Below are 25,959 nucleotides of genomic sequence, written 5' to 3' on the forward strand. Positions count from 1 at the left end.
ATGACTACTGGAAAAACTATAGCTTTGACTATATGAACCTTTGTCGGCAAAGTGATGTCCCTGTTTTTTAATATGATGTCTAGGTTTGTCATGGCTTTCCTTCCAAGAAGCAACAGTCTTTTTATGGCTGCAGTCACTTTCTGCAGTGATTTTGGAGCCCCTAAAAGAATCTGCTACTGCTTCCACTTTTTCCCCTTCTATTTACCATGAAGTGATGAGACCAGATGGCATGATCTTTGCTTTTTGAATGTTGAGTTTCAAGCCAGCTTTTTCACTCTCCTCTTTCGCCCTCATCAAGAGACTCTGTAGTGCCTCTTCACTTTTTGCCATTAGAGTGGTATCATCTGCATATATGACACTGTCGATACTTCCCCTGGAAATCTTGATTCCAGCTTGTGATTCATCTAGCCCAGCATTTCTCATGATGTACTCTGCATATAAGTTAAATAACCAAGGTGACAATATATGGCACAGTGTATGAAGCAATAAATTATTGAAGTATTTATGGAAAAATTGGACTAAATATAAAGCCTTAAATGTTTATATACATTTGTTCCAGAATATCAGATCTTAAAATTTATCCCAAGGAAAAATACAAAGATATATCTATTAGGTTGGTTTAGGAAGGATATCCAAAAATTAATGTACAACAATGGAAAAGTAAATAAATTCTGATACCTACATATAATGGTATATTATACAGCCTTTACATGTGGGAGAATATTTCAGTTCATTTCAGTCACTCAGTCGTGTCCGACTCTTTGCGATCCTATGAATCAATATTTACTGACATGTAAAACTGATCAATATATATAGTTACATTATTAAAACCAACAGAATAATTCATGTTGATTACTTGTTTCTAAATTTTGAATATTCTGTTTTAAGATATTGTCAAATGAAAGAAAAACACACAGATCTGTGAGCTAAGTTTTATTCAGGATATTACTGAGTACCACAGACCAGGAAACAGCCTCTCCATGTCTCGGAGAGAAATGCTCGAAAGAGAAAGGGTGAAAAGCCAGTATATATGTGACTTTTGGCTAGGGAATATGTGGAGGAACTCGAGCATACCTCTCAGCAAAAGATTACTGCTAGTCACAAAGAATAGATACTTTAGTTAATGATTTTAGTGGTTTTCTATGTATGGGAAGATGCAAAAATCTGGGTTCATTAAAATTCTTTCTGAAATATACATGCAATTATCTAAGAGGCTTATTTTTCCAAAGCACAGAGTATCTCACCCTGTTTTTCATCCTGAATTGCTCTTGGGTATACTGTTGGTCAGAGACTCCAAAAGCTAATGACTTAATCCTTGAATAACTGAATGGTGAGCAACATTTTTTGTTTTACAGTATTCAGAAGTCTTAATGAATTATCCTATTTCTGTAAAATAATATATATATTCATTGAAAAAGATTTAAATATATAAAAAATTAAATAGTGGTTGTCTCTGGATAGATAGCATTATTTTAATGACTTTCTGTATTTTGTAAGTCTTCTTAATGCTTGTGAATTATTCTAGTAAAAAAAATTTAGTTTGAAAATTAGTTTAAAAGAAATAATAAAATAAATCCATATTTTAAAAAGATTTAATGGGAACTATGACTTTAAGAGTGTGTTGGTGAAGAATTTCTAGAGTTCCCAATTGCAGGTTGAGAGGAAGTTCACAAAAAGGCACAGCTCTACAAATGAAATCTTTAAGTAACCTGTATCTTATTTGTCAAACAGCACCAGCATGCAGCCACTCTTTAGTTGTACAGCATAAGCCACCTGAAACCCTATATGCTGATTTTATCCATAATGATTCTCCTACCCCGTGGGGAAGAGCATAGCATGAACAAAGAAATGTTAAACTTCTCAAGAGGGCTTTCAAACTCCCTGAGGAATCCCTTTTTGAGAATAAGCACAAATAGATTTATACATCTAGGTAAGTGATGACTAATAGTCCAAAATTGTACTCTGTGTAGCCTCAGCTGCACTATATGTAGTTTCAACTTTCACATAATTGATTCAAAGAGCAAAAGTTGGGCTGGCCTACATAAAATTATGTGGACACGGGGCTATAGGACTAACCATCTCAACTGAAGTTAAAAATTGTTTTTAAAGTCAGTTAAAATGTAACTGAAAGTAATTGGCTTCATCTACTAATGTATCACTATATAGACACAGACCACAGAAACTAAATATCTATCATCTAAATGAGAGCTGCAGGACTAAACAATGTATAACCTTGCATGATGTGAGAGGATTCCACACACACATGCCTTCTGCACAAAGCTAATCCTAACTTCACTGCTTTACAATGTACCCTATTCTTCAGTCACCATAGACCAAATATACTGCAACAAATGAAGAAAGGCAAGAGAAGAGCACAAGTATCAGGAAAAATTTACTTTTCTGATTTATGAGAGTAAAATTCAAAGTATTCATTTGTTCCACATCCAGTTAATACATATACAGGATAGAAAGGTGAGTTAATCACCTTTAATAGAAAGGTGAGTTAATCACAAAAATCCCTGCTCCTTGGAGCAGACATTCTAGTGGATACATGGGCATACATACAAAGTCAAAATAAGGTTATTTTCCCTCTTGCACTAAGATTCAGGTAAAATAAAAAATGAAATTGGGTATCTAAGACAGAGGCTGGCAAACAGTGAATGATAGATACCCTTCACTAATAAGATAGCTTGGAGAGCCCATCCTACCTGAATCCTGGGAAAGGAAGAGGAAAAGGCAAGTCTGCAGCCAAAATCTGGTCAGAAATTTATCACTGGTGCTTCTTTCCACCTTCATATTAGGTGACATTTACCTAATTACTGTGCCTTCTCTTTCCTACTCCTCAATACCAACCATGCTTTCAGATACCCCCAGTCAACAGGGAATGAGAAAAGGATGAGAAATGTCATACATATTTTTTCTCTATGGATGCTGCTGTACCCACAAGTATCTGACCCATATAAAAACCACTAAGGGAAGAAAAGCCTGGGGGATAGATGCATGGAAGAACAGATGAATGGAAGGATTATTGCAAGGGCACAAGGATTAATACATGGAAAAATAAGTGAACAAAAATGTGAAATAATATGTGAAGGCATGAACAAAAGAGTAATTATATAAAGTAGGGGAAAACTTAAAGGTGTTCGTAGGAAGCTTTGAATCAGAAATAGTAAAGATTAGAGAGAAATAAAAAGAAATCATACCCCAAAGATGTGGATACGTTTACAGACTCTAGGAGAAAGAAAAATAATAATTAAAACTGTAGAACTTGAAAGCCCCAGGGAAAAACAGAAAAAAAAACTCAGAGCATCTCTTAAAGATGAGCAGAGGAGACAAGGGGAGGTTAGAGGATTTGCTCTGATTCAACCTTGAATCTTGATGCAGTAAGAATGACTGCTTCTGAAAACAGCAGGCTCTGTGAGTTTCACTGAAAGTGGCATTAGGCTTTCAAGCATAGAAGTATGTGCAGAAAGATTACAAACTTTTGTTAAAGGCTTAAACATTATGTATACCAAGTTGATATCAATTTTAGCTATTTATAAATAGCTTTTATATTTTTAATAAAAATACCTACCTTCAAAATTGAAAAATACAAATTAAAATAGAAGTTAAAATCATCCACAATATTCAAACAATCAGAAATATTTCTGAGTTTTATACCAGCTTAATATGTATGTGTACATGCACACATGTTTGTATGTGTCTAGTATAATATATATTTAATTAGATTAGCTTAATAGAAAATGTATTCTTAATTTTTAACAGATTAGTATTAAGTACTATTAATTATTTTTCACATAAACATATTGTTTTCTATGGTAGGAAACTGCCCTCAGTATTATAATATTTTATCCTCATGCTATTTTATTTTATAGGTATACCAAATTTAATCAAGCAGTCTCTCATTGTTAGAAATTTAGTTTTCTTTCCCCTCATGTTGTTATTAAAACAATTTAGTTTTGCTATTTTAATACTGTTGTATTATTTAAACAAAGTGCTACATTCTCAAATTATATCATTATTAATAAACATTTGCATTGGAATTGCTTGATCAAATTTAAAATCTTAAGGCTTCTGTTATGTGTATTAATTATGATGGCTTCAGTTGCTATTAACAACAATAAAAAAAACAAATGTCTTAAATAATAAGGCTTTTTATAATGGATCTCATAGAGTCCAGAGATAATTCAGGTCATATAATTGGATTCTTCCAGTAGCTCAATGACGTTATATCCTGCCACTTTTTGTCTTCTGTTCTACCCACTTTGATAAAAGCCTCCTCCTCTCATAGATTCCATAGGTTACCAACTCTTGAGAATACATTTTTTTCTCTTTTAAGTTTAGAGAAAGAACATTTTTCCCAACCCTCAAACAAAACTCCTAAATCTTACTTTAGATCAGTCTGCATCATGTGCCCATTCCTGAGCTCTGACAAAGGACTTAGATGTTGTCAATATACAATCGCACAAATAGTGTGAGTTCAGGCTTCCTGCAGCCTTCACTAAAATTGAGAATTAACCCTTTTAAAAATCACAATAAAATCAAAAGCTGCCAACTTGACCACTAAAAATAGTAGGCCATTATTCACTTTTTCCTTTTTTTCTATCTTATTGGTGTGGACTTTTAAATTTTGAAAACTCTGGGCTCTAAAATCAGATGGTCCCTGACTAGGCAGAGTTGCTTTATCTTAAGCAAGTTAGAGAAATTCCCTGGAAAACAGGAATAATAATAATAGAATCTGCCTCTTGAATTTTTATGGAGATAAATGAAATAAATTTTTGAAGGCCTAGTAAATGTTAGGTTTTGTTTTTCATTATCTTGCTTTTATTACTAAATTGTTATAATTACCTATTCATTCTTTGTGCTCATCTTTCTATTGGGAGTAGCCATTTTTAATCCTAAATAGGAAGATTTTTCATTTTTTGAAATGTATATTTCTTCATTTAAGATATATATGTAAATACTCATATTTTCTTCACTAGTCAAACAGCAACACCTACAGACACTAGCCATTAGTATCAAAAAACTGAAAAATTAGTCAATTTAGATGAATGGATAAGAAAGCTGTGGTACATATACACAATGGAGTATTACTCAGCCATTAAAAAGAATACATTTGAATCAGTTCTAATGAGATGGATGAAACTGGAGCCGATTATACAGAGTGAAGTAAGCCAGAAAGAAAAACACCAATACAGGATACTAACACATATATATGGAATTTAGAAAGACAGCAATGATGACCCTGTATGAGAGACAGCAAAAGAGACACAGATGTGTAGAGCAGACTTTTGGACTCTGAGGGAGAGGGAGAGGGTGGGATGATTTGGGAGAATGGCATTGAAACATGTATACTATCATGTAAGAAACGAATCGCCAGTCTATGTTCGATGCAGGATACAGGATGCTTGGGGCTGGTGCACGGGGATGACCCAGAGAAATGTTATGGGGAGGGAGGTCGGAGGGGGGTTCATGTTTGGGAACGCATGTACACCCGTGGTGGATTCATGTCAATGTATGGCAAAATCAATACAGTATTGTAAAGTAAAATAAAGTAAAAATAAAAATTAAAAAGAAAAAAAAAGAAACATAGAAAATCAATCACTGATGAGAGGGTGAGTAAATCTGGCCTATCATCCTCCATTTCCAAGATACTTTGCATATAAGGATTCCCAGGTCACTCAGTGGTAAAGAATCCACCTGCCAATGCTAGAGATGCAAGAGACTCAGGTTTGATCCCTGGTCAGGAAGATCCACTGGAGAAGGAAATGGCAACCTACTCCAGCATTCTTGCTTGGAAAATCCCAGGGACAGAGAAGCCTGGTGGGCTGCAGTCCATGGGATTGCAATCTGATACAACTAAGCATGTACATAGTTCCTTTGCAAAAAAGGCGTTTGTGTTACTATTGCTCCATGAAGTCTATAAAACACTAGACTTTCTTCTCTGTGATATTTCAGACAAAAATGCCAGCAATGATAGATAATGGCATGACTAATGCCAAAATGAGTCACCCCAAAGACAACTGAAATCATATACAACAAATGTTATTTGTTAGAACTTTTACAAATTCCACAAATAACTCTAAGTCTTAACCCCTTGTTGTGGTAAATATCCTTAAGAATTAAGAGAATTTTGAAGGGGGGAAATAAACAGTGAAAGAAATCTCTCATTCACAAGTTATGAATATTCCTATCCAAATTCTGGAATAGCTTGATTTACCAAAACTTTATATGAAGCCATTCCTCTAACTGGAAATAGAAATGACATTTTTAGTTTGTTCAGCGTGCAGTGTGATTCTTGTCTGAATGGTGTTATTTCTGGCTCCCCAAAGAGGCACTGTTAGGATTGGTCAAAAAGGATCTGGGCTCCCTTCTTCCCTTTGGATGTGTTCTTCCTCTGAAATTTGTTAGAAGAGAGAGATTTTTAATTCCACCTCAAAATTCAGCAGTTCTCTAATTCCTGAATAGATAAGTTCTAAGAAAACAAAACTTACTTCACTGTGCCCCCAAAAGCTCCCTCCTTGCCCCGTATATACAGCATACCATAGTTAGATTAATAATGGATGTTGTTCAACCTTCACTGTTCTTTACCTCCCTTTATATATCTCTCATGCATATGGACCTTATTATTGCAATCTAAAAAAAAATGTCTTTTGGAAACTGGAAAGGTTTGCCCTATTCTACAATATTTGGCAGTGTTCATTTTAATTGATTTACTTGTTAGGGCAAAATTACTGTAACCTGTAATAAATGTTAAGATTGTCGGATGCATACTTGTTCTGAATTAATATTTTATAGCTTCTTGGCCCTGTGTGGGCTGAATGTTCTATCAGAATGCTCTAGCACCATGGAAACGCTAGGAGATATTTTCTCTTACTTTTAAGAATGTTTGACAGATAACAGTACAGTACCATGAAATTAAATTCCATTACTGGTGAATTCTGATCAGCTTATAATCTTTTTTATTATATTATTATATTATTTGAATGGTTGTTTTTTGTTTTATTTTTGAGCTTTGGGACATCTGTCCTTGTCCATATCACTTTTTAAAAGTCTTAGTGTAAGTATTGCTTTGCCTATATAATTGCCATCAGATAAAGAAATCCAGTTTTTTAATTAAATATTTTCCCATTTAGAAAAAAATCCAACTTGTTAACTATGATTAAAATATTTTTAAAGAATAAAAAATTCTGCTAACATCTCTCTATTGCTAAATTGTAATTTAAGTCACAATTACATTAACCTTAAATTCTAATGCCAGAAATAGCTGTATTGAGCTAAAAATATATTTGTAATTTTAAAAACAAAAAATAAATAATGTGTTTTATATGTTTTTACATCTAAGAGAAACATGCTATGCTTCTATCTGTCTAGTCCAATGAGATGGAATAGAAAATAAATATTTATTATTTTTCTAAGCTTAAGATTTTTTTAACTGGTTGACTCAAGTTTTACCCTAAAACTCCCATAGCCCTAAAGAGTCAAGTTCATAATAGAAGCCAAGTACCCAAATCCCTAGGCTGAGTTTCCAGAAAAATAGATAACTGCCAGTCACATTTTTTTTCTTCTTGTTTCTTTCTCAGAAACACTTAATGAGGGTTCAAATAGCTGTCTATAGCCAACTCATTAACATGCCATATTTTCTCCTAGTGCAGCACTGTGATGGCTCTCCTACTCCAGATGAATGAGGTATTTTACTTTAGCATGTGGATTCCACCAGATTCCTCTAACTCAGCACTAGTATTCTGACACCCACTACTGGCCTAACTAGAAGCAGAACCCTGGGAAGTGCAAATCATCACCTGACTCAGTGGTCTTCTCTTACCAACCTGCCCCATGTAGCTTTCCTCTTTCCTTTGTCACAGATTTGAGAAGTGAAGAGAAGCCAAGAAGACAGTACTCAAAATATTCAGTTGAAAAGTGGTGGAGAAAAGCTATGGACACATTAAAAATGTCTCTCCTGATACAGAGGGGTTACTGAGGGAAGAGATGATTTCCTCTTGGGAGTAACTGGGAATGGTTTCATGGCTTCCCTGGTAGTTCAGCTGGTAAAGAATCTGCTTGCAATACAGGAAACCCTGGTTCGATTCCTGGGTCTGGAAGATCCACTGGAGAAGGGATAGGCTATTCCACTGGAGAAGTGGACTGGCTGGCTATCCACTCCAGTATTCTGGCCTGGAGAATTCCATGTACTGTATAGTGGACACGACTGAGCGACTTTCACTTCACTTTATGGCAGAAAGGATATAGACACATATAATGTGTGCATGTGTTAGGAACTGTAGCAACCCAAAGTAGGAAGAGACTACAAATCAAGTGTGATAGACAGAAAATGGTCCCTGAAAAGGAGTCTAGTCTTAATCCCAAGATCATGTTATCTTTACAAGGCAAAAGGACTTTGATGAGGGGGTTAGATTAGGAAGATTTGAGATGAGATTATCCTGATTATCCAAGTAGACCCTAAGTGTCACATGTATAAGAAGGAGGTAGGAATGTGAGTCGGAAGGAGATGTGAGGACAGAAAGAGAAGTTACAGTGATGCAGCCTCTAGAAGTTGGAAAAAGCAAGGAAATAGATCCCCCCTCTTATCTCCAGAAAGAACGCAGCTCTGCAACATCTCGATGTTAGCCTCCTGAGACCTGTTTTATCTCTCTGACTTCTAGAATCATAAAATAGTAAATTTGTGTTGTGTTAAAGCAGTGGTCTGTGGCTATTTGTTATAGCATCAATAGGAAACTAATACACAAAGGCAAATGGGAAAATGTGCACTATTTGTAAAGAATGTTAAACTTTAGAATGAAAGGTGCATAGGGATATTCAATGGAGGACAAGGAAAAAAGGAAAATAATTTTAAAAATAATGATAACATTTTGCTTTTTATTTAAAGTGCTTTCATATTCATTATTTTAAAAATATGATTCCCAAGAAACCTCTTAATCCAGGCATTATGATTATCTTTACAAGGTAAAGACAATTAAAGACAAAGTAGCAATGGGTCGAGGAAGTTAACTGCTTTGCTCAAGTTCACAGTTCTGTAAACTGAGGAGCTAGGTGGGAGCCAAGGTGTCCCTTCCTCCTCACATCTTTCCAATGCACCTCATCTCTAGTTCAAACCAGGCCACCTGATTTCAGAGTGGTTTAAATGTCAGGTCAAAGGCATAAAATATATTAATCAGTAATAAACTAAAGGTTTTATGCAAGCAGTGGTATAATCAATTAATTTAATAGCATAACATAAAGTAGATTATAGAAAGAGGGAAAAATCTGGGAGACTGATTGTGCTAATAGTATAGTCCAGGAGACAGGAAATAGAGGCCTGAAGGAGGCCAGCAGCGGGAATAGAGAGGCATGTTGCTTTATACAGGATAAGGAAAGGGTAGAGGCAGGTGAAAATAGGAACATGGAGTTCATCTTTCTGGCTTACTATCAAAGGAAAACTTATGGTTTTCTAATATATATCTCTTGGGCAATAAGTTAGTATATATTTAAAGTCTACTTTATTCATATAAATCACAGGTTTCAAATAAAAATTAAGTTTTTAACCCCCACCATATTATTTAACTTTCTAAATTCTCATTTCAGAATTTTTTTAATTTGCTTAAAAAATAGATGAATCCCAATACTCTATTTTTTACACTAATACCTGAGTACTTTATGAGAGGTCAACTAGCTGGCCATCAGTGAAAACAGCTAGAAAAGTGCCATTCCACTCCTCTCACAGTAATGGCAATACACTCTCTCAACTGTCACCTTTCCAACAGGTCTTTCTTGGCCCCATCCATCTCATATTCTATTACCTGTTTTCTATTCCCTTTGTACGCTGTTGGTAAGCTACAAAAAATATATTTGGGTGGTCATCCTTGTTATATATCTGAAACATTTGCTGCTGCATTATGGCATGTTAATTTTTGCTGTTACTCATCTGTCAGTTTTTATCATGTCCATTTTTCAATCTTTGATTGCCTTTTTTGACCTTAATTCTTAGAAACTTTCACAAACATTTTTTTTTTCTTTTACCAAAAATACTTTAGAATTCTGATATTGGTTTTTACAGGGTGAATAATGGTCCACCAAAGACATCCCTGGTGGCTTAGTTGGTAAAAATCCACCTGCAATGCAGGAAACCCTGATTTGTTTCCTGGGTTGGGAAGATCCACTGGAGAAGAGATAGGCTTCCCACTCCAGTATTCTTGGGCTTCCCTGGTAGCTCAGACAGTAAAGAATCTACCTGCAAGGCAGGAGACCTGGGTTCAATCCCTGGGTTAGAAAGATCCCCTGGAGAAGGGAATAGCTACCCACTCCAGTATTTTGGCCTGGAGAATTCTGTGGACAGAGAAGCCTGGCAGGCTACATTCCATGGAGTCCCAAAGAGTTGGACATGACTGAAAGACTTTCACTTTCACTACTTTCAAAGGCATCTATCTCCTAATTCCCAGAACTTGTTAATATGTTACCTTACCTGGTAAAATGTACTTGACAAATTTTATCAAGGATCTTGAGATAGTGAGAGTATCCTAGATTATCCAGGCGAACCTAATGTAATCATAGGCATCCTTACAAGGAAAAGAGAAAGGCAGAAGAGAAAGGAGATGGACACAACAGAAGCAGAAATCAGACAGGAGAGATGTTATGTTGCTTGGTTTGAAGATGAGAAAAGTTTACCTATTTTAGACTTTTGACCTCTATAATACTAGAAGAGAATAAATTTACTTTGTTAAGCCACTAAGTTTGTGATAATTTGTTATAGTTGCAATAGGGTAAGTACAATTTCCTAACAGAAAAAGAAATCCCAAATGTCTTATCTTTTTTATATATTTAAATTGAGGTAAGAAATTAGAGTATCCCAATTAAAGTGGTCTCTAACATCTTAATTATTACTTCTTACCTCATTTCCTCACTCAAAGGAAAAAAAAAATCCCAGCTAATCATTTTGTTTTTACAATGTCAATAGATTGTAGATAGATCATAAAGACTATAATCCATCCCATAATTATTCTAAAAATAAGCAATTTAAAACCTATTCAGAATTTTATATTTGGAATCACTCACTTTGAGTAACATGAAATCCATACATAAAAGCCATGGTAGAAAACTTCTGTGAGTAAAACACTGCAGTAACACTAAAGCGTTGTCTTTTTCAGTCAAATAATGCTATAATTCTTTTTAAATAGCAAAAGATTTAATGTTGTAAATTAAAGCTGTAACCCACAGTTCCTTCAACAGTACTCGAATGAAATCTCGATCCCAATATAATAGGACAAGAGCTAAGGATTACTTGAGAGTCCTCTAACCAAACTGCCAAGAGAAGTCAAGGGGAGAAAAACTGGAAAGTATGAAGGAGGGTTACAGATGAGCAGGGGAAGAGGAATGAGGAGACATATACAGATTCTCAGAATTAACGTGATTTAAACGTATCAGCTTTGACTTATTCCTGTACCCAACCAATGGGAGGGATGAAGTCTTCAGAGAGACCCAAGTTATTATAGGGAGGATAGATGACACACAGCTACCTGACCCCAAGCCTTATATACCTCATGTCTAGCTTGGTTATATAAAGGGTGACAGGTGGGAGTTGAGTGTTACCTAACAGCTTTTGAAAGCTAAAGGAAAATTTCAGTGAAATATCCAATCACTTTTATAGCCACATTCTGTGAACTCCATCCTCACCTCTCCTACCTCTTTCCACTCCCAAAAATAAGGGCAGAAAGAAAAAAGGAAGAGAAAAGGAATTGATGTTTTTGAGAACCCATTAATGTCAGATTAAAACACAAGATGTTTTTAATTTATTACATTTCATCTTCATCCATGCAGTTCAGTTGCTCAGTCATGTCTGACTCTTTGCGACCCCATGAACCGCAGCATGCCAGGCCTCCCTGTCCATCACCAACTCCCGGAGTTTACCCAAACCCATGTCCATGAGTCAGTGATGCCATCCAACCATCCATCCTCTGTTGTCCCCTTCTCCTCCTGCCCTCAATCTTTCCCAGCATTAGGGTCTTTTCAAATGAGTCAGCTCTTCGCATCAGGTGGTCAAAGTATTGGAGATTCAGCTTCAACATCAGTCCTTCCAATGAACACCCAGGACTGATTTCCTTTATGATGGACTGGTTGGATCTCCTTGCAGTTCAAGGGACTCTCAAGAGTCTTCTCCAACACCACAGTTCAAACATAAAAGAGCTAAAATGCCTGAGCCTTTAATGTGAGCCAAGCACTGTACTGATTATAGTTTAATAGCTTTAACTGTACATTATATAGTTTATCTTATCTTGTGCTAATAACTACTCTCTGAAGTATGTACTGATATCCCATTTTGTAAATGTACTGGTGTCCCCATTTTGTAAATGTACTGGTATCCCCATTTTGTAATGAGAAAATGAACCCTACAGAGTTCAAGTAACTGGCCCTGAGTCAAGCAGTTGGCAAATTGCAAGACAGGGATTCAAACATAGCTTTATCTACTTCATATGAGTACCTAGTTCTTTACCATTTCTCTAAGAGGTAAATAACTATTTTTCTCTCTTTACAGATGAAAATATTTGAGTCAAAGGGATATCAAGAAACTTACATTACTGTGTCTAAATCAAAATTACCTAATTCTGACTTCAGAATATTAGTTATACACATGATAATGAACTTATATTTGTAAAGCAGATAGTTCAGGTTTTGATGGCTTTATAAATTGTGTTTTATAAAAACCACCCCTAAACTTACACTGGACAACCATCCTATTACTTATACTCTCTCAGGATCCACAAATTGATTTAGAATAAATCCTAGTTTTCAGAGCTACAAAGTAGAATCTACTGATTCACCTAAGGGCAGAATTAAGATTTGATATAATGGTGTCAAAGTCTGAATTTGGAATAAATAAGTCTCTCAAGCACAGCTGCACTTTTAATTTTCAAACGTGCTCTTAAAAGAAACATTGCTACATAATTCCAAGGGTTTATTTCTGTTAGATCCAAATAATAGATGAGATTTGCAGTGGGAAGAAGCCACTAGCAGAACTTTACACAAACCTCAAACTAGAATTTCATCATGGTTCATCTATGTTTCATGAGGTGCCCCATTGGCCACCAGGGCTATGTGCAACTCACAAGACTCACAAACAAATTGAACTCGCTTCCTCATGGGTCAGTCTGCTTCCAGACAACCAAGTGTGTACTTCTTTGTTTTGGTTCAGACATATGTTGCTGTGCAAAATACACAAAATGCCATTATGTTTTGATTACAGCTCCTAATTTGAGAAAGGACAGAGATAAATTTGGATAATGCAGATCTCATCCATTTTGTTCCTACCACTCTTTTAAAATGTGTGTTAATTTACGCAGAGCTTGTGCCACAGTAAAAATAACCTCGCATGTACCTGTAATATCTCACAGCTCAAGGAATATGAAAACAAAAAAAGTTCATGAGAGTCACATGTGTTCTGGTGAGAATACAAAAGGAGCTACTAATTAGGAAAAACAAAACCACCATCGGTGGAGCAGCTGCACTAATTTTCTGTGTCTTTCTGGCATTATGGGAAACTGCATGCATTATCACAGTCACTTATCACACCATAGAGAGACTGCATTAGCTTATTCTTTTCCCCACAAATTCATCCCCTTTAGGATGCAGTAAAACAGTTCACCAAGTTAAGGATGAAATGCTAGATTCCATAAAATAATGCTCAAAAGTGGCCATTAACAGATTTTTAAAACAACCTTTTGAATAATTTTCAATTGAAGTCACAAAGTGTTTAGTTGCAACATTCCTTTTCCCTCAATGAGAATTCAAGAAAATCACTATTTTACTTGCTGAAATGTGGTAGGACTATAGTCTTGGTTGGCAGTAAGTACAAGAAGATGCGGAGCTGGGTGGGAAAACAGGAGAGATGTAAAGCTGCCAGCCAAACAGAATGAAAGTGTTTACAATACAGTTCTGAAAGAAGTAAAGAAACCTGGTCAAAATCCCGCAGGACATAGAAGTACACTCACTTCACATGGGGGTGTGCCAGAGTGGAAAGCTGAGAGCTTCAGATCCTGCAGTGCTGCTGAGTTCTACCATGCTCTGGAATGATGGCTGAAATGGACACCCCCAAATCTGGACATACAGAGCTTCCCTCTTCAAACACACCAACCTGAGAGTAAGCATGGTATTTATTCTGGTTTGAAAAGTCATTACTATACCCAAAGAGGAAAAAGGGTACACCCATTCCACCACACGGAGAATGGTGCGCCCTGTGAGCCTGCTATTTTCCCATGTTAAATGAGACCTTTGTTAAAGTATAAGGTGTTGCATAAATAATTTTAAATAGTAATATATTTAACTAAATGTGAGCTCAGGATTGTGGTAAGCCATGTCCCTTCCTCCCATGATTGGGAAGCCATGTGGGAAGCAGGCCTGGCCAATCTGTCTTCTATAGTTGGCATAGAGAAAGAGAACCATGCCTTTTTCAAGTGCTTTCAACAAATAGTAACTGAGCATCTGCTGTGGCCCCACCCAAAGATAATGAGGCTGTAGGATGTCTATGGAATATGGTGTGTGAAAGTGAATCAAATAAGCTTATTCAAAATAGACAGTCAAACAAGGGCAGCCTGGAGAGAATATTGGGAATTGAGATGCAAGAGAAGCAGCATACAGGAGCCATACATGAACAAAAACTGATCTAAACAAATTTAACAGACAGTTGTTAATGCCTACTGAAGGGTTTTTACCTGCTCTTGGCACATCCATGTGAGTGTATAGTACCAAAGGAGCTGGAATGTGAAGATAAGTCATACTATTTTTAAAAAACAGTGGGGTCAAACAAGCAGCTTATGATATGGGTTATCATTTGAGCCTGTGTATTTAATGTCTGCCTTTCTGCAATCTCTTTGAAAGAGAAGAAATATAAAAATTTGAAAAATAACATCTGTACTAATATGGGAATCAAGCAGTGCCAAGAAATATACCTTTTTTGCTGTAAACCATTGAAATTTTGGAAGTTTATTCCAGCAACATATTGATATGCTTTTTCCAATTTTAAAATGAAATGCAAATCAAAACCACAATGAGGTACCATTTCACGCCAGTCAGAATGGCTGCGACCCAAAAGTCTACAAGCATTAAATGCTGGAGAGGGTGTGGAGAAAAGGGAACCCTCTTACACTGTTGGTGGGAATGCAAACTAGTACAGCCACTATGGAGAACAGTGTGGAGATTTCTTAAAAAACTCAACATAGAACTGCCTTATGGCCCAGCAATCCCATTACTGGGCATACACACTGAGGAAACCAGAATTGAAAGAGACACGTGTACCCCAATGTTCATTGCATCACTGTTTATAATAGCCAGGACATGGAAGCAACCTAGATGTCCATCAACAGATGAATGGATAAGAAAGCTGTGGTACATATACACAATGGAGTATTACTCAGCCATTAAAAAGAATACATTTGAATCAGTTCTAATGAGGTGGATGAAACTGGAGACTATTATACAGAGTGAAGTAAGCCAGAAAGAAAAACACCAATACAGTATACCAACACATATATATGGAATTTAGAAAGATGGTAATGATAACCCTGTATGCGAGACAGCAAAAGAGACACAGATGTATAGAACAGTCTTTCGGACTCTGTGGGAGAGGGAGTGGGTAGAATGATTTGGGAGAATGGCATTGAAACATGTATAATATCATATAAGAAACAAATCACTAGTCCAGGTTCGATGCAGGATACAGGATGCTTGGGGCTGGTGCACTGGGATGACCCAGAGGGATGGTACAGGGAAGGAGGTGGGAGCGGGATTCAGGATGGGGAACACGTGTACACCCGTGGTGGATTCATGTTGATGTATGGCAAAACCAATACAATATTGTAAAGTAATTAACCTCCAATTAAAATAAATAAATTTATATTTAAAATATATATATATATAATGAATACAATTTTTTCAAAGGTATAGAAGTGGACTGGAAGTTTAAACATCAAATAAATCCCAGTTGTTAGCTCTGGAAAAGTAGAAGGAATGGTGCAGATGATGATGGATAAAAGGGATTATTTCTTCTATTAAAAAAAAGAATTGAAGCAAGTATAATAATATGATAATAACTACTAATTTGCATTATGGGTACGGGTACATGAGTACTTTTATAGTATTGTTTGTAGTATACTATACTTTTAATATCTCAAAATTAAAGGTAAAAATAAATAAAATTACATACATTCACTGAAGATAACTGAGGTATGTATAAAAACATGACAAAAATTAAAACCACTCATAATTCTACTATCAAGAGGCAAAATGGAATCAACATTCTAAATACTAATATATATACACACTATAATATAAAATTGGAGAAAACAATAGCAACCCACTCCAGTATTCTTGCCTGGAAATCCCATGGACAGAAAAACCTGGCAGGCTACAGTCTATGGAATTGCAAAGAGTCAGACACAACTGAGTGGCCTCACATAATATTAAACAATTTTATAAAAATGACACCTTGTTGAACAGTCAATGCCTTGCCTTTGTATATAACAATTAATTTTTCATCATATTAAATAATACTTTAAAATATAACTATTTTCTTGGAAAATGCATATAAAACACAAGATCAAAGATTTTTATTTCCCTCCATCATTATTATCATTTCTCTTTTATTTTTCAACTCCATGACAGAAAAACATCCTTCCTTCTTTATTTTGCATTTATTTGATTGCCAATTAGGCTGTACATTTTTCTCTGTATATATGACATTCATACCTGCTCTATCAGCCTGGCCTGTATTTCTCTTTTCTGACGAGAAACTGCCTCACTTCTTTCTATTATTCTGATGGATGTGCACGGGTGCTAAGCTGTTTCAGTCGAAGCCAATTCTATGCGACCATATGGATTACAGACTACCAGTTTCCTCTGTCCATGGGATTCTCCACGCAAGAATACTGGAGTGGGTTGCCATGACCTTCTCTAGGAACTGATATGCAAAATACCTCTTGCTGTTGCTAATGTTGTTCAGTTGCTCAGCTCTTTGTGATACCATGGACTGCAGCACACCAGGCTTCCCTGTCTTCACCATCTCTCGGAGGTTGTTCAAACTCATGTCCATTGAGTCAGTGATGCTATCTAACCATTTCATCCTATGTCATCCCCTTCTCCCGCCTTCAATCTTTACCAACATCTGGGTCTTTTCTAATAAGTTGGCTCTTTGCATCAGGTGGCCGAAGTATTGGAGTGTCAGCTTCAGCATCAGTCATTCCAATGAATATTCAGGACTGATTTCCTTTAGGATTCAGTGGTTTGATCTCCTGCAGCGCAAGGGACTTTCAAGAGTCTTCTCCAAAACCACAGTTAAAAAGAATCAATTCTTCGGCACTCAGCCTTCTTTATGGTCCAACTCTCACATCCATATATGACTGCTGGAAAAACAATAGCTTTGACTATACAGACCTTTGTTGACAAAGTAATGTCTCTGCTTTTTAGTGTGCTGTCCAGGTTGGTCACAGCTTTACTTCAAAGGAGCAAGCATCTTTTAACTTCATGGCTGCGATTGCCATCTGCATTGATTTTAGAGTAAAGAAAATAAAGTCTGTCACTGTTTCCATTGTTGCCCCATCTATTTGCCATGAAGTGATGGAACCAGATGCCATTCTTGGTTTTTTGAATGTTGGGTTTTAAGCCAGATTTTTCCACTCTCCTCTTGCACTTCATCAAAAGGCTCTTTATTTCCTCTTCACTTTCTGCCATAAGGGTGGGGTCATCTGCCTATCTGAGGTTATGACTTCTCCATGAAATCTTGACTCCAGCTTGTGCTTCATCTAGCCCAGCATATCACATGATGTATTCTGCATATAAGTTATATAGGCAGTGTGACAATATACAGCCTTGACAGACTCCTTTCCCAATTTGGAACCAGTCTGTTGTTCCATGTCCGGTTCTAACTGTTGCTTCTTGACCTGCATACAGATTTCTCAGGAGGCAGGTAAGATGCTTTGATATTCCCATCAATTTCAGAATTTTCCATGGTTTGTTGTGATCCACACAAAGACTTTAGCAAGGTCAATGAAGCAGAAGTAAACGTTTTTCTGGAATTCTCTTGTTTCTTCTAAGGTCCAGCAGATGTTGGCAATTTGATCTCTGTTTCCTCTGCCTTTTCTAAAACCAGCTTGAACATCTGCAATTTCTTGGTTCACATATTGTTGAAGCCTAGCTTGAAGAATTTTGAGCATTTCTTTGCTAGCATGCGAGATGAGTGCAACTGTGTGGTAGTTTGAACATTCTTTGGCATTGACTTTCTTTGGGATTAGAATGAAAACTGAACTTTTCCAGTCCTGTGGCCACTGCTGAGTTTTCCAAATTTTCTGGCATATTGAGTGCAGCATTTTCACAGCATCATATTTTATGATTTGAAATAGCTCAGCTGGAATTCCATCACCTCCACTAACTTTGTTCATGTGATACTTCCTAAGGCCCACTTGACTTCGCATTCCAGGATGTCTGGCTCTAGGTCAGTGATCACACCATCGTGGTTATCCTGGGTCATGAAGATTTTTTTAGAATAGTTCTTCTGTGTATTCTTGCCACCTCTTCTTAATATCTTCTGCTTCTGTTAGGTCCATACCATTTCTGTCATGCCATGTGCTTCTCCAGAAATTGACATGCAAATACCTCTGCCTGCCCCTAACTGCAGGAATTGGTGTGTAACCCAGTCATCCTCCAAATGAAATGCCATTCCTCTAATGGGTTCCCTGGTGTATTCTGCCAAACTTTTAAAGAAGACTTAATGTCATTACCTCTCACACTCTTTCAAAAAACTAAAAAAAAAAGAAAACACTCCCAAACTCATTTTACAGGGCCATTATCTTGATAGCAAAGCAAGGTAAGGACATGACAGGAAAAGAAAACTGTAGACCAATATCCCTGATGAATGAAGATGCACAAAAGGAGAGAATGGTGTAACAAACTTCTGTGTACTCAGCAAACTATCAATATACATAAGAGTATAATATGCTTTCTACTATTAGTTTAAATATAAAGGAGCTAACTACAGTGAGTCTTCTTGAATCCTTGAGGTTTAAGAGTATGGAGTTTGAGTTGACTATATATAGAGAGAAGCAACATTAATTAAAAAGTACAGTAAGTTTTCAAACTATATAAAATTTAAAATGTGTGTCAAATATCATTAAAAATTAAAAGGCAAGCTATACTGTAAAATTTATTTGGCACAGATGTGACATTTTAAAAATATCTTTATTATATAAAGAGATCATTCTTAGTGGAATGTTCTATAAATATCAAATAAGTCCATTTGCTCTAATGTGTTATTTAAGGCTTATGTTTCCTTACTGATTTTCTATCTGGATGATCTGTCCATTGATGTTAATGGGATGTTAAAATCCCCTACTATATTGTGTCACAGTCAATTTCTCCTTTTATGTCTACCTATATTTGCCTTATATACTAAGTACTAAGGTGCTCCTATATTGTGTGCAGATATATTTACATTGTTATATCTTCTGCTTAGATGGATCCCATGACCATTATACAGTGTCCTTCTTTGTCTACTATACTATAACAATCATTATTTTAAAGTCTATTTTGTCTGATATAAATTTTGCTATTCCAGGTTTCTTTTGATTTCCACTTGCATGGAATCTTGTTCCCATCCCCTCACTTTCTGTCTGTATGTGTCTCTAGATCTGATGTGATCTCTCTTTATGCACATTCTAAATTTTTCCATAGTGAAGCCTAAAACATTATTTTGTAGTTTTGACTTATTTTCTGCTGCCTTTCAAGTTTCATTGACATAAATTCCTAATTTGTGACCTTGAACAAATTTTGAAATCTCTAAGTTTTGGTTATCTCTGTTACTAAAAACCAGAACCAAACAAGGGAGTAAAAATACACCAAAAGTGTAGGATTGTTAAAAGGAGGAAAGAAAATAATGCATATATAGCATATAATATTGTGTCTTGCAAACACCAGGTGCTCAATAAAGGTTTCTTATTATTATTATTATTACTATTACTATTTCAATTTCTATATATCAGACTTTTCTGCTGTAAAAATCAGAAGCTGATCCTGGATGATTAAGTTAAAGAGAAGTTTATTTCAAAAGATACTGGGAATAGCAGAAGACAAGTTCAATGACAGTTTCAGAATGCCAAAGACCTGAGCTGGGGAGAAGTCTGCTGCCAACCACAAGCCTGCTGAGCACAGGTGGAAAAGGCTTGGCCACAGTCACCCTCACAGGACAAGTCTGCCCCAGAGCTGGGTGTACACACTGACACTGGCCCATGAATGTTTCTGAGGAGGCCCTGCTTTCTCAAACTGCTCCTTTGGATGCATATGACGAGCAAATCCTTGAGAAGTCAGACCCTAAGGATGAAAGCTCTTCAAACAGGAGTTCAAAAATGTGGACAAGCAGGCAGAAAACTGAACAATGTCCTGTACAGCCCTCTTGCTATTTACCCAAATTTCACATCGACCTTCCTTCTATGCTGGAACTTAACAAAGACAATAATAAAAATTCTATAACTGGGGTCATTAGGTACGGCTGCCCTGGTAGGGCTTTTCTGAGGAGACTGATACCCTAACAACTCAAACGCTGGGGAGCCCAACTCCAGGCAGCTGAGCATAAAATTTAGAGTTCTGGGGTGGCTTTCCCTTAAAATCCAGATTATTTTATGCCACTGCATCCCCAAGAGAGAATGTTGCTATAGAAAATGCTCTGGGCAGTCCTACTTGGTTTGGAGAAATGTGGGATTAAACAAGTTTGTTTGACCACTGAATCCTTATCTATTTACCTTAAAGATAAGGAACTATATTCCAGGTGGAAAGGACTGTTTCAACACACAGTTAGAGGAATACTGCTGTATAGAATCCAGAGTTGATTTTTAACTCTCAGCTACATGGAATTATTCTGAGGCTTTGATTAAATAACAGATGTAACAAAAAAGATGCATAAATTCTCAACAAAATACTAGTAAACTGAATTCAACAGCACATTAAAAAGATTATACATCACAAACAAGTGGGATTTATCCCTAGGATGCAAGGATGGTTCAATAAATGCCAAGAAGTTCATATGATAAACTACATTAGTAGAATGAAAAATAAAAATTATATGATCCTCTCAGTAAGTGCAGAAAAGCATTTGACAAAAATTTAACACCCAGGTGTGATATAAACTCTCAAAAATTTGGTATAGAAGGAATCTACCAAAACATAATGAAAGTCATAGATGACAAACCCACAGATAACATCATATTCAATGATAAAGAGCTGAAAGATTTTCCTCTAAAACCAGAAACAAGAAAACAGTGCCCACTCTCACCAGCTAGATTCAACATAGTACTGGAAATGACACTAGAGCAATAAGGAAAAATGCTGCTAAGTCACTTCAGTTGTGTCCAACTCTGTGTGACCCCGTAGATGCCAGCCCACTAGGCTCCCCTGTCCCTGGGATTCTCCAGGCAAGAACACTGGAATGGGTTGCCATTTCCTTCTCCAATGCATGAAAGTGAAAAGTGAAAGTGAAGTCACTCAGTCGTTCCGACTCTTCCCAACCCCATGGACTGCAGCCTACCAGGCTCCTCCATCCAAGGGATTTTCCAGGCAAGAGTACTAGAGTGGGGTGCCATTGCCTTCTCCAAGCAAAAATAAATAAATAATAAATAAAATTAATTCAAACTGGAAAAGAAGTAAAATTTTCTTTATTTGCACATGATGTGATCTTGTACACAGAAACTTCTGAAGACTCCACCAAAAATTGTCAGAACTAATAAACAAATTAATAAAGTTGAAATCAACATACAGATATTGGTTACATTTCTATACACTAATAATGAATTATCTGAGAGTGAAATTAAGAAAAAATCCCATTTAAAATAGCATCAAAAGAATAAAATACTTACAAATAAATTTAACAAAGGACAAGGAAGATCTAGCTGTAGAGTGAAAACTTTAAGACTGATTAAAGAAACTGGAGAAGGTGTAAAAAATGTAAAGTCATCCATGTTCATAGACAGAAAGAATTAATATTGTTAAAACATCATACTAGACAAAGTCTTTTAGAGAGTCATCAATGCAATCTCTGTTGAAGTTCCAATGGCTATTTTTACAGAAATAGAAAAAACAATCCTAAAAATTCAAAATTAGTATGAAACCACAAAAATCCTTGAGACTAAGCAATCCTGTGTAAGAACAAAGCTGGAAAAATCATGGTTCCTGATTTCAAAGTAAATTATAAAGCTACACTTTTCATAACAGCCTGGCATTGGCATAAAAATGGACACATACAATAATGAACAGAATCAAGAGTTTAGAAACAAACCTACAAAAATATACAATCAACTAGGTGCCAAGAACACACAGTAGGGAAAAGATGTATGTAGTCAATAGCTAACTCATGTCTGACTCTTTGCAACCCCATGGACTGCAACACGCCAGGCTTCCTCGTCCTTCACCATCTCCTGGAGCTTGCTCAAAGTCATGTTCATTGAGTTGGTGACGCCATCCAACCATCTCAAGTTCTGTCATCCCCTTCTCCTGTCATCAATCTTTCCCAGCATCAGGGTCTTTTACAGTAAGTCAACTCTTCACATCAGGTGGGCTAAGTATTAGGGCTTCAGCTTCAATATCAATCCTCTCAATGAATATTCAGGATTGATTTCCTTTAGGGTTGAGAGGTTTGATCTCCTTGCAATCCCAGGGACTCTCAAGACTCTTCTTCAACACCACAGTTTGAAAGCATTAATTCTTTAGTTCTCAAGTTCCTCTGAAAATGGGGCTGGGAAAACTGCATAATCACATACAAAAGAATAAAATCTGACCTCTGTTTTATACGCTAACAAGGATTAGCTCAAAATGGACTGAGGACTTAAGTGTAGTACCTAAAACTGTAAAATTCCTAGAAGAAGACAAGGGAAAAGCTCCTTACATTGATCTTGACAATTATTTTTTGACATGATGACACCAAAAGCAGAGGCAATGAAAACAAAAATAAATAAGTAGAATAACATAAAAATTAAAAAGCTTCTCAGTAAAGGGAATAATCAATGAAATTAAATGCAACTTATGGAAAAATATTCTCCAACCACATATCTCATATCAGGTTCATATCTAAAATATTAATATAAAAGTAATTCATACAACTCAACATCAAAATACAAACAGCCCAATTAAAAATGGGCAAAAGTTAGGCAGGCTCCCATACCCCAGCCACTATGCCAACCACCTCATCAGTGGGCCCCTGGGAGCAGATGTCAGCAGGTTGCCCACATGCAGATACACAACTGAAACCACATATGAGCCACACACACAACTTAGGAAGCAGGGCAACTATGTGAACCACAAATTTATACCTCCATTGCCAGTTCTGTAATTCAGCACCTGCAGGATATCCCAATAGACAATGGGTCCTCCCACAGCTGGGATGAGTCTGGCCTTAGCAGGTGTGGGCTTTGTGAGTGTATGCACACAAGGGCTGGGCTGGGCCAGTGTCTGAGCTGCCACCATAGCTCCCAAAGTGGACTCAGATACCTGAATATTGTGATAGATCTGTGCTGGTTGTCTTATGACAACAAAACCTGAGGAACACAGTGTCAATTGCTGGCATTCCTACAGATGAGGCAGGGCCAAGTCCAGTGCCAACAATAATGTATTTTGTAAGTCTTCACAGTGAGTGAAACAACAGAGCACATTTACCGGTGAACAAACTCCAGCAGAGAAATACTTAGTGACTCCTCTCCTAGTGGGGGTGCTCCAGTTCTGCCTACCTCACAGTAAAGTTCAGAAATGTATCTGGGGGCTTCTACTCTAACAACTAGTAAGCAGACTCTGCTCCTGACAGGGCAGTGACAACCACAGAGCAAAACAGGAGGCCCTACCAATACCCAGCACAGGCTCTGATCACTACAACACTAGTCACGTCTCCGTCAAGGGGATAACAGCCTTTAAAATAAAAGCTATAAAGAAGGACAGTACCTAATAACAAGGACACTATATAATAATAAAGAGATCAATACAGGAGAAGATATTACACTTGTCTACATATATGCACCCAATTATAGGAACACCTCAATACATAAAACAAATAATAACAGACAGAAAAAATTGATAGGAATACAATACTAGTAGGAGATTTTAACACCCTCCTCATATCAAAAGACAGATCTTCAAGACAGAAAATCAATAAAAGAGATCCTAAATGGGTTTGGGTGGACTCCGGGAGTTGGTGATGGACAGGGAAGCCTGGAGTGCTGCGGTTCATGGGGTCGCAAAGAGTCGGACACAACTGAGTGACTGAACCGAACTGAACTGAAATGATATAGAGAGATCACAGGGAAAGAGATTCTAAATGACACAATATAACAATTAGACTTAATTGATGTTTTCATCCCCCAAAAAGCAGAATACACATTCTTTTCAAGTGCACATAGAACATTCTCTAGGACTGACCACAAAACAAGACTCAACAAAATTGAGTGCAGAAATTATTTCAAACACCTTTTTCAAGCATTTTAATTTCAAGCATCTTTTCTGACCACAGCATTATGAAACTAGAAATCATCCATAGGAAAAGCAACAAGAAAAAAATAATTACATGAAAACTAAACAACATGGCTGTTGAAAAAACAATGCGGAAACCAAAGAAATTTAGAAATACCTTGTACAAATTACAATGAAAACACAACCATACAAAATATATGGGATGCAGCAAAACACATTCTTTTTTTTTTTGGATGCAAAAAACATTCTTAAAGGGAAGTTCACTGTGACACAGGCCTTCTTCAAGGACCAAGAAAAATCTCAAACAACCTAACCCAACACCTAATAGAATTAGAAAAAGAACAAACAAACCATAAAGTCAACAGAAGAAAAGAGATAATAAAGATCAAAGAGGAAAAATTAGATTTTTTAAAATAGGAAAAAAAAATCAATAAAACCAGGAGCTAGTTCTTTAAAGGGTAAAGAAAATGACAAGCCTCTAGCCAGGCTCATCAAAAAGAAAAGAGAGAAGATCCAAACAGACAAAATAAATTCAAGACAACAAATCACAACTGATATCACAGAAATACAAAAGGAAAAAACATAAAAACAATAACTATGAACAATTATATGCCAACAAATTCAACCTAGAAGAAATGAACAACATTGTAAAAACATATAGCCCACAAAAACTAAATCGAGAAGAAATATATAACTTGAATGAACCAATCATAGGCAGTGAAACAGAATCTATAATTTTTTTTAAAAAAAAAAGCTCCCTACAAACAAAAGTCCAGTATCAGATGGCTTCAGAGGCAAATTCTACCAAACATACAAAGAAGAACTTATACTGATCCTTCTCAAGCTCTTCCAAACGATTGAAGAGGAAGAGATACTTCCAAAGACATTCTAAGAGGCCTCCATCACACTGATAACAAAACCAGAAAAAGACACTGTCAGAATCTTTGATGAATATAAATATGCAAAAATTCTCAAGAAAATATTAGCAAACCAAATCCAAAACCACATAAAAAAGATCATATACCACGACCAATTTGATTTATCCCTGGGTCACAAGAATGGTTCAACATATGCAAATCAAACAAGGTGATAACCACATCAACAAAGGAACAGAAATAAACCACAGAAAAAGCATTCAGTAAAATTCAACATCCATTGATGACAAAAAAAAAAAAAAAACTCTTATGAAAGTGGATATAGATGGAACACATCTCAACACATTAAAAGTTATTTGTGACAAACCCACAGCCCACAGCCAATATAATACTCAATAATGAAATGCTGAAAGCCTTCCCACTAAAGTCTAGAACAAGACAAGAATGCCCACTCTTACCACTTCTCTTGAAGATAGTATTGAAGTCCTAGCCACAGCAACCAAACAAGAAAAAGAAATAAAAGATAGTCAAATTAGTAAGGAAGAAAAAAACTGTCATTATATGCAGATGACATGATACTATATGAATGAAACCCTAAAGATTCCAC

Source organism: Oryx dammah, unplaced genomic scaffold (genome assembly GCF_014754425.2).
Source record: "Oryx dammah isolate SB20612 unplaced genomic scaffold, SCBI_Odam_1.1 HiC_scaffold_28, whole genome shotgun sequence".
Classification (NCBI taxonomy): domain Eukaryota; kingdom Metazoa; phylum Chordata; class Mammalia; order Artiodactyla; family Bovidae; genus Oryx; species Oryx dammah.